A 7,500-nucleotide genomic window follows, 5' to 3' on the forward strand; every position below is an offset into this window, starting at 1 on the left:
TGGTTGGTGTGGTGCAGTACATGTCAGGGTGTGGGTGCGAGATGGGCCGGGAGGACCGCTCCTCCTGCGTCGGACCCCGAGTCATAGGAAGTGCCGTTTTGTCACAACCCCAGGGGTGGGGTGGGTAACGGTAGGGAAGTGCCGGCCAACGCGCAGAGGTCGACCCGCAGGCCGAAGGAACCGTCCACCCGAACACCCCGGCGCGAGGCCGGGGCCGGCGGGGGCCCTCCGATGGCGGGTCATGATTGCCAATCGGTCAGTGGTTATGTGTGTGCTGCGGTGCCGGCCAACGCTCAGAGGTCGACCCGCAGGCCGAAGGAACCGTCCACCCGAACACCCCGGCGCGAGGCCGGGGCCGGCAGGGGCCCTCCGATGGCGGGTCATGATTGCCAATCGGTCAGTGGTTGTGTGTGTGCTGCGGTGCCGGCCAACGCTCAGAGGTCGACCCGCAGGCCGAAGGAACCGTCCACCCGAACACCCCGGCGCGAGGCCGGGGCCGGCAGGGGCCCTCCGATGGCGGGTCATGATTGCCAATCGGTCAGTGGTTATGTGTGTGCTGCGGTGCTGCGGTGCCGGCCAACGCTCAGAGGTCGACCCGCAGGCCGAAGGAACCGTCCACCCGAACACCCCGGCGCGAGGCCGGGGCCGGCAGGGGCCCTCCGATGGCGGGTCATGATTGCCAATCGGTCAGTGGTTGTGTGTGTTGCGGTGGGGCCGGGAGGACCGCTCCTCCTGCGTCGGACCCGGGTCATGGGAAGTGCCGTGTGGCGGTGGTGGGGCCGGGAGGACCGCTCCTCCTGCGTCGGACCCGAGTCATGGGAAGTGCCGTGTGGCGGGGCCGGGAGGACCGCTCCTCCTGCGTCGGACCCGAGTCATAGGAAGTGCCGTGTGGCGGGGCCGGGAGGACCGCTCCTCCTGCGTCGGACCCGAGTCATAGGAAGTGCCGTGTGGTGGGGCCGGGAGGACCGCTCCTCCTGCGTCGGACCCGAGTCATAGGAAGTGCCGTGTTGCGCTGGTGGGGCCGTGCCCGCCAACAGCCTTCAGTGGTCGGATACCACGTTTGCAAGCTCCCCGCTGGAATGGGGACTTAGAAGAAATGAGGGGAAAATTCCCCCGGAGCTCCGTGCCTGAGGGCGGGCTGTGAGCCGCGCCGCGTCCGCCAACAGCCTTCCATGGTCGGACACCATTGTTCGCAAGTTGCCCGCTGGAATGGGCACATAGAAGAAATTTCGAGGATAACATCCACCAGAGCGCCAGGGCGGCCGTTATTGCAGTATGCGTCCGCCTGGCAGCTCTCTTCCGCGGGAACCATTGGGCAATTTCTTTCACGGAGGTGGACATAGAAGAATTTTTGTTTCTAAAAACGTGGTTCCTAAAAATGTGCCCCAGGTGTTTTGGAAAACCCGGGTAAACCTGGGAAGTAGGCAAATGACCCTCTGACTAGGGGGAAAAACGTTTGCCTACTGCAGCGCCCCTAATGCAATTCGGCGGAACTGCAACGCCCCTGGTCGCCTAAACGCTACCCCTGGTCGCCTAAACCTCACCCCTGGTCGCCTAAACCTCACCCCTGGTCGCCTAAAAGTCACCCCTGGTCGCCTAAATTGTCAACCCCTGGTCACCTAAATTGTCAACCCCTGGTCGCCTAAAGGGGACTTAGAAGAAATGAGGGGGCAAATTCCCCCGGAGCTCCGTGCCTGAGGGCGGGCTGTGAGCCGCGCCGCGTCCGCCAACAGCCTTCAGTGGTCGGATACAATGTTTGAAAGGTCCCCGCTGGAAAGGGGACTTAGAAGAAATGAGGCAAATTTCCCCGGAGCTCCGTGCCTGAGGGCGGGCTGTGAGCCGCGCCGCGTCCGCCAACAGCCTTCAGTGGTCGGATACAATGTTTGAAAGGTCCCCGCTGGAAAGGGGACTTAGAAGAAATGAGGCAAATTTCCCCGGAGCTCCGTGCCTGAGTGCGGGCTGTGAGCCGCGCCGCGCCCGCCAACAGCCTTCAGTGGTCGGATACAATGTTTGAAAGTTCCCCGCTGGAAAGGGGACTTAGAAGAAATGAGGCAAATTTCCCCGGAGCTCCGTGCCTGAGGGCGGGCTGTGAGCCGCGCCGCGTCCGCCAACAGCCTTCAGTGGTCGGATACAATGTTTGAAAGGTCCCCGCTGGAAAGGGGACTTAGAAGAAATGAGGCAAATTTCCCCGGAGCTCCGTGCCTGAGGGCGGGCTGTGAGCCGCGCCGCGCCCGCCAACAGCCTTCAGTGGTCGGATACAATGTTTCAAAGTTCCCCGCTGGAAAGGGGACTTAGAAGAATTGAGTAAAATTCACCCGGAGCTCCGTGCCCGAGGGCCGGCTATGAGCCGCGCCGCGCCCGCCAACAGCCTTCCTTTGGTCGGATACAATGTTTCAAAGTTCCCCGCTGGAAAGGGGACTTAGAAGAAATTTGTGAAAATTCACCCGGAGCTCCGTGCCTGAGGGCCGGCTATGAGCCGCGCCGTGCCCGCCAACAGCCTTCCACGGTCGGATACAATGTTTCAAAGTTCCCCGCTGGAAAGGGGACTTAGAAGAAATTTGTGAAAATTCACCCGGAGCTCCGTGCCCGAGGGCCGGCTATGAGCCGCGCCGTGCCCGCCAACAGCCTTCCACGGTCGGATACAATGTTTCAAAGTTCCCCGCTGGAAAGGGGACTTAGAAGAAATTTGTGAAAATTCACCCGGAGCTCCGTGCCCGAGGGCCGGCTATGAGCCGCGCCGTGCCCGCCAACAGCCTTCCACGGTCGGATACAATGTTTCAAAGTTCCCCGCTGGAAAGGGGACTTAGAAGAAATTTGTGAAAATTCACCCGGAGCTCCGTGCCTGAGGGCCGGCTATGAGCCGCGCCGTGCCCGCCAACAGCCTTCCACGGTCGGATACAATGTTTCAAAGTTCCCCGCTGGAAAGGGGACTTAGAAGAAATTTGTAAAATTCACCCGGAGCTCCGTGCCCGAGGGCCGGCTATGAGCCGCGCCGTGCCCGCCAACAGCCTTCCACGGTCGGATACAATGTTTCAAAGTTCCCCGCTGGAAAGGGGACTTAGAAGAAATTTGTGAAAATTCACCCGGAGCTCCGTGCCCGAGGGCCGGCTATGAGCCGCGCCGTGCCCGCCAACAGCCTTCCACGGTCGGATACAATGTTTCAAAGTTCCCCGCTGGAAAGGGGACTTAGAAGAAATTAGGCAACTTTCCCCGGAGCTCCATGCCTGAGTGCGGGCTGTTTGCCGCGCCGTGCCCGCCAACAGCCTTCAGTGGTCGGATACAATGTTTCAAAGTTCCCCGCTGGAAAGGGGACTTAGAAGAAATTATGAATATTTTTGTTTCTAAAAACGTGATCCCTGAAAATGTGCCCCAGGTGTTTTGGAAAACCCGGGTAAACCTGGGAAGTAGGCAAATGACCCTCTGACTAGGGGGGAAGAACGTTTGCCTACTGCAGCGCCCCTAATGCAATTCGGCGGAACTGCAACGCCCCTGGTCGCCTAAACGCTACCCCTGGTCGCCTAAAAGCTACCCCTGGTCGCCTAAAAGCTACCCCTGGTCGCCTAAACGCTACCCCTGGTCGCCTAAACGCTACCCCTGGTCGCCTAAACGCTACCCCTGGTCACCTAAACGCTACCCCTGGTCGCCTAAACGCTTCCCCTGGTCACCTAAACGCTACCCCTGGTCGCCTAAACGCTACCCCTGGTCGCCTAACTGACCCCTCGTGTGTGGGGATCAACGTTTGCCTACTAGGGCGTCCTCCGGCGGCCTCTCGGCAGTACTGCAGGCCCATTTTAGCCGAGCCCATTGAAATGAATGGGGGAATTTTATACGTTTTTGCCTTTTTTTCCCCCCCTCGTTCTTTTTGTATTTATTCATTTATTTCAACTTTTACCGACTCAACCGCCCTCCGGCGTGCCCTCGGCGGTCCCGCAAGCCCAATTCGGCCGAGCCCATTGAAATGAATGGGGGAATTTTATACGTTTTTGCCTTTTTTTTTCCCCCCCCCTCGTCCTTTTTGTATTTATTCATTTATTTCAACTTTTACCGACTCAACCGCCCTCCGGCGTGCCCTCGGCGGTCCCGCAAGCCCAAATCGGCCGAGCCCATTGAAATGAATGGGGGGATTTTCTACGTTTTTGCCTTTTTTCCCCCCCTCGTCCTTTTTGTATTTATTTACTTATTTCAACCTTTACCGACTTAGGGGCCACTTGGCACCGCCTGTGCCCGGGGAAGGTGCTCATATTCGGCTTCACTGTCAGGCAGCATGCACTCCTCCTCCGGAGCTTCCATTTGGGCAAACTTAGGGGCCGCTTGGCACCGTCCGTGCCCGGGGAAGGTGCTCCTATTCGGGCCAAGTGTGACACACGCCCGCCCTCCTCCTCCGGAGCTTCCATGAGGGTAAACTTAGGGGCCGCTTGGCACCGCCTGTGCCCGGGGAAGGTGCTCCTATTCGGCTTCACTGTCACACAGCATGCACTCATCCTCCGGAGCTTCCATAAGGGCAAACTTAGGGGCCGCTTGGCACCGCCTGTGCCCGGGGAAGGTGCTCATATTCGGCTTCACTGTCACACAGCATGCACTCATCCTCCGGAGCTTCCATAAGGGCAAACTTAGGGGCCGCTTGGCACCGCCTGTGCCCGGGGAAGGTGCTCCTATTCGGCTTCACTGTCATGCAGCATGCACTCCTCCACCGGAGCTTCCATTTGGGCAAACTTAGGGGCCGCTTGGCACCGCCTGTGCCCGGGGAAGGTGCTCCTATTCGGGCCAAGTGTGACACACGCCCGCACTCCTCCTCCGGAGCTTCCATTTGGGCAAACTTAGGGGACGCTTGGCACCGCCCGTGCCCGGGGAAGGTGCTCATATTCGGCTTCACTGTCACACAGCATGCACTCATCCTCCGGAGCTTCCATAAGGGCAAACTTAGGGGCCGCTTGGCACCGCCTGTGCCCGGGGAAGGTGCTCATATTCGGGCCAAGTGTGACACACGCCCGCACTCCTCCTCCGGAGCTTCCATTTGGGCAAACTTAGGGGCCACTTGGCACCGCCTGTGCCCGGGGAAGGTGCTCATATTCGGCTTCACTGTCAGGCAGCATGCACTCCTCCTCCGGAGCTTCCATTTGGGCAAACTTAGGGGCCGCTTGGCACCGTCCGTGCCCGGGGAAGGTGCTCCTATTCGGGCCAAGTGTGACACACGCCCGCCCTCCTCCTCCGGAGCTTCCATGAGGGTAAACTTAGGGGCCGCTTGGCACCGTCCGTGCCCGGGGAAGGTGCTCCTATTCGGGCCAAGTGTGACACACGCCCGCCCTCCTCCTCCGGAGCTTCCATGAGGGTAAACTTAGGGGCCGCTTGGCACCGCCTGTGCCCGGGGAAGGTGCTCATATTCGGCTTCACTGTCACACAGCATGCACTCATCCTCCGGAGCTTCCATAAGGGCAAACTTAGGGGCCGCTTGGCACCGCCTGTGCCCGGGGAAGGTGCTCATATTCGGGCCAAGTGTGACACACGCCCGCACTCCTCCTCCGGAGCTTCCATTTGGGCAAACTTAGGGGCCACTTGGCACCGCCTGTGCCCGGGGAAGGTGCTCATATTCGGCTTCACTGTCAGGCAGCATGCACTCCTCCTCCGGAGCTTCCATTTGGGCAAACTTAGGGGCCGCTTGGCACCGTCCGTGCCCGGGGAAGGTGCTTCTATTCGGCTTCACTGTCACACAGCATGCACTCCTCCTCCGGAGCTTCCATAAGGGCAAACTTAGGGGCCGCTTGGCACCGTCTGTGCCCGGGGAAGGTGCTCCTATTCGGCTTCACTGTCACACAGCATGCACTCCTCCTCCGGAGCTTCCATGAGGGTAGACTTAGGGGCCACTTGGCACCGCCTGTGCCCGGGGAAGGTGCTCATATTCGGCTTCACTGTCCGGAGCTTCCATTAGGGCAAACTTAGGGGCCACTTGGCACCGCCTGTGCCCGGGGAAGGTGCTCCTCTCCGGGCTAAGTGTGACACACGCCCGCACTCCTCCTCCGGAGCTTCCATTAGGGCAAACTTAGGGGCCGCTTGGCACCGCCTGTGCCCGGGGAAGGTGCTCATATTCGGCTTCACTGTCAGGCAGCATGCACTCCTCCTCCGGAGCTTCCATTTGGGCAAACTTAGGGGCCGCTTGGCACCGTCTGTGCCCGGGGAAGGTGCTCCTATTCGGGCCAAGTGTGACACACGCCCGCACTCCTCCTCCGGAGCTTCCATTAGGGCAAACTTAGGGGCCGCTTGGCACCGCCTGTGCACGGGGAAGGTGCTCCTATTCGGCTTCACTGTCACACAGCATGCACTCCTCCTCCGGAGCTTCCATAAGGGCAAACTTAGGGGCCGCTTGGCACCGTCTGTGCCCGGGGAAGGTGCTCCTATTCGGGCCAAGTGTGACACACGCCCGCACTCCTCCTCCGGAGCTTCCATAAGGGTAGACTTAGGGGCCGCTTGGCACCGCCTGTGCCCGGGGAAGGTGCTCATATTCGGCTTCACTGTCACACAGCGTGCACTCCTCCTCCGGAGCTTCCATTTGGGCAAACTTAGGGGCCGCTTGGCACCGTCTGTGCCCGGGGAAGGTGCTCATATTCGGGCCAAGTGTGACACACGCCCGCACTCCTCCTCCGGAGCTTCCATGAGGGTAGACTTAGGGGCCGCTTGGCACCGCCTGTGCCCGGGGAAGGTGCTCATAGTCGGCTTCACTGTCAGGCAGCATGCACTCCTCCTCCGGAGCTTCCATTTGGGCAAACTTAGGGGCCGCTTGGCACCGTCTGTGCCCGGGGAAGGTGCTCATATTCGGGCCAAGTGTGACACACGCCCGCACTCCTCCTCCGGAGCTTCCATTTGGGCAAACTTAGGGGCCGCTTGGCACCGCCTGTGCCCGGGGAAGGTGCTCATATTCGGGCCAAGTGTGACACACGCCCGCACTCCTCCTCCGGAGCTTCCATTTGGGCAAACTTAGGGGCCGCTTGGCACCGCCTGTGCCCGGGGAAGGTGCTCATATTCGGGCCAAGTGTGACACACGCCCGCACTCCTCCTCCGGAGCTTCCATAAGGGCAAACTTAGGGGCCGCTTGGCACCGTCTGTGCCCGGGGAAGGTGCTCCTCTCCGGGCTAAGTGTGACACACGCCCGCACTCCTCCCCCGGAGCTTCCATTAGGGCAAACTTAGGGGCCGCTTGGCACCGCCTGTGCCCGGGGAAGGTGCTCATATTCGGCTTCACTGTCAGGCAGCATGCACTCATCCTCCGGAGCTTCCATAAGGGCAAACTTAGGGGCCGCTTGGCACCGCCTGTGCCCGGGGAAGGTGCTCCTCTCCGGGCTAAGTGTGACACACGCCCGCACTCCTCCCCCGGAGCTTCCATTAGGGCAAACTTAGGGGCCGCTTGGCACCGCCTGTGCCCGGGGAAGGTGCTCATATTCGGCTTCACTGTCAGGCAGCATGCACTCCTCCTCCGGAGCTTCCATTTGGGCAAACTTAGGGGCCGCTT

This window comes from Idiotropiscis lumnitzeri, unplaced genomic scaffold (genome assembly GCF_059441095.1).
Source record: "Idiotropiscis lumnitzeri isolate Australia: NSW breed Sydney's pygmy pipehorse unplaced genomic scaffold, RoL_Ilum_1.0 HiC_scaffold_295, whole genome shotgun sequence".
NCBI lineage: Eukaryota > Metazoa > Chordata > Actinopteri > Syngnathiformes > Syngnathidae > Idiotropiscis > Idiotropiscis lumnitzeri.